The sequence below is a fragment of the Nestor notabilis genome, unplaced genomic scaffold (assembly GCF_000696875.1).
Source record: "Nestor notabilis isolate BGI_N333 unplaced genomic scaffold, ASM69687v1 scaffold16055, whole genome shotgun sequence".
Classification (NCBI taxonomy): domain Eukaryota; kingdom Metazoa; phylum Chordata; class Aves; order Psittaciformes; family Psittacidae; genus Nestor; species Nestor notabilis.
Window position 1 is genome coordinate 3305 of NW_009928097.1, and position 3291 is coordinate 6595.

Sequence of the window (3291 nt, forward strand, 5' to 3'; positions counted from 1 at the left end):
TTTTCCATCCTAAAGGATTCTATGATTCTATGCAAAGGCTATATCAACTTGCTGCATTATATTCAAATGTTTTGATTACCTATTATAAACTCAGTGTCTTTCTTTGGAGTCTTGAATTTTGTACTTACCCAAATTCAGGTCAGGTATAGTAGCAGGTGTTTGGTTATGCTTACTTAATGTTTTCACTGCAAATGTCAGTTGTATCTTCTAGAGTTTCCTGTAAAGGTACAATTTGTCTTAGACTCTAATACATGTGCTTTAGCAGTTTAGTATGTATTTTTCTCAAGGAGATCAAATGAACCCCCATTAGATAACCAGTGTGAAGAAAAAAAATCTCATTCGTGGCTTAAGCCAACCAGTTGCAAAAGAATTTAGTAAAAACAGTGCCACAAAGAGCAGTACCACAAACAGAGAATTAAATGCTCTTCACATATTATCTTTCAAAGAAGTGAGAGACCTTCACAGCACCAGAGAAATCTGAAATAGCTGTTTCAGTAAAAAGGTGCCCATTGTACAAGAGAGATCAGGTAATTTGTAAAGCATGCAGTGTTTTACAGTATTCACAGTCTGGAGTACTGCGCCCTTTCTGAACATTAGAAGGCTCCCCAAACTAGGGAAAAACCTGGTATTTTCCTCTTTCAAGTTGTACAGCTGGATAGATGAAAAAAAAACCCACCCAAAACCTTTGCTTGAATCAGAGCTGTTTGTTAGTCATTAATTATGTAGTAAGGAGTCATTAATTATGGATTAAAGTAACATTTAAAAAATGTTTGCCCTTTTGCAATGTTGTCAGATCACACTGAAAGCTTATTCCACTATTGCTGCTTACCCATCAGTTGAACAAACGTACCTTCAGAAGGAGTCTTTACACACTTAGCATTACTTGTGGAAGCACCAATCTGAGTAATACATCAGGGCAGAACCTTTATTCCTTTTTATGGACAGGGTGAAGTCCAGGACTTTCATTATTTTTTCTCTCTCATCACAGTGCATCTTTTAAGAGCCTACAGATTCAAATTATCAGGTAGTTAATTTGAAAATAATTTATTGACAAGCCATGAAAGGCTTTGAGTAAAGTCCTAAGGGATTCTGTAGCTTGACTTGGGATAGCTGTAAGAAATTAATCAGTTGAACAAGACCAAGCACATTCAGGCACTGGAATTTGTGCCCTTGAGACTGCTGTTCCCAGCCCAAGCACAGAACACACCTCAGAGAAACATCCTTCCAGGATCACTCATTCCTACGCCTCACCCTCGCACAGCAAGCATGCCGCCAGCTCTTACATAAGGTCTCTTGCTACATCACTGCCACAGGCTGTTGTAAACCATTTTTCTCCCTTTTAGTTCAGGTTCCTAGACAAGCAAAAATGCAGAATATTGCCAGAATAGTCTGGGGAATGGGGATTTCTGTTGTGGATGATTAATGAAAAATTACTGTTTTGCACTTACAGGGAAATCATAGATTCATGCCAGTAAGGTCAGGGCCTTAATACGTTATGTGCTCTACAAAGATGTACAGAATGATAGCTCATTTTCTGTTATGACTGAGCCAAAAACTCAGCAGGATAGAGGGGAATGTGGTAGAAATAGTAACTGCACTGAAAGCCAAAGCAAACTTCTTTCTTACTCTGTGGGTTGCAGTTGTGGTATATCTAAATCCACATCTCTATCTATCTGCATCAAGACAAGGAGCTCTGGGATGTTCAAGATACCGGGACCCTGGCTCTATTGACACACACTAACTAATCATCCTTTGTGGTATGTTCCAAATTGCTCTTGGATTAATATGATTTCTGCAATACTGTGTTGAGACTGGAGCTAGGGACCCAAAAAAATCCCTGGAGCTACGGCAAGGCATTTGATCTGTTCAGCCATATTTTGAAAAGAAATGCTTCATAACCTTACCTCCTCAGTACTAACTTCCCAGGTCAGGCTACCTTGGCTTGTTGGCTGAAGTGTGGGGTCTGGAAGAGTACTTTTATAGATATGCATATTATAAAGTACGTTACAAGCACTGAATCCCAGGATCTCCATGCCTTTTGTCACTGAGTGAGACTCATGAAGGAATGACATCTGTTCAGTCAAGACCAAGGCTTTTAAAAGCAACAAAACTGTTGAGAATGGTTTGTGGCTAAAAGGAGCAAATGCTTAACAGGAGAGGTAAATACTCTCACCATAGGTTCTGCACAGAAACAATGCACTAGTCTTGTGCACAGATATTATAGTTTCTTCTCCCAGTGACCAGGCCCATCACATACAGTCTTTCAGCTCGGAATATGGAAAAAAACCCAAAGAATCTTTCACTGAAATTTTGCAGTGAAAAAAAGATTTTTTGAAATATATTTCAGGAGTAGATGTGTACCACTGATTTGACAGATAAATGAAAGGAAATCCAGTACAAGTTATTTGTATTGAGATGAGCATAGCAAACACTTCAGATAGTGATCACTACCCTGTAGTGATCCTGCAGAAATACCTATTTGCAGGACAGGAAGAAGCAGGTGTAATCAAATAAAACAATGCCATAATTATGAAAAATTGAATGAGGTCAAAGTCAGAAAGCTTTTGATTTCTTTTTGCACTGGCATTTTTCAAGGTGAGCAAAATCCATTAGCAGGGAGCAGCCTGAGTTTTAACGCATCCGAGTCTTTAAAAATGTTAATGTTTAATAGGGTGTGCTCATGCTTTATATATTCCTGATAACAATGCATGGGCTGATAGGCATCTCCTGAGGTTGTAAATCAGAGCCTTGCAAGGCACACAAGCACTCGGTGTTCACTCTCTTGGTTTATTACGTTATCAGAACTCATTGACTGAATTATGGCCTTATAACAGCTCTTTCTCTGCATTATCCTACTGTTACTGTAGCATTATTAACCTGTGTCCCAGTAGAAGATCATATGTCCTTCTCCAGATGGCCACACAGAAGTTAGATGACTCTGTGGCTGTTTAATATACAGGCTCATTTTCTAGGAGGAACTGAATATTTCCCTGAGCCATGCCCACAAAGTCTGCTTACCTGAAGATGATATCGGTTCTGGTTTGGGTGGGTAGAAAGACAAAGACATTTGAGTAGGGAGCAATATTTTCTCCCCAGTCTCATGTGGGATGCCTCACCTGCAAGCTAACAACTCTGCTGTAGTCTCTGTTTGGGGTTGCATACTGGAAGCCAAGATATGTGAGGAAAAAGTGGAGGTGAGGACATGATGTTATTTGTATTTTAAAACTGCAATGATTCTCTCCTACTGGATAACTCATCCATCATTTCCCATAGTGCATGCATCAGTTCAGC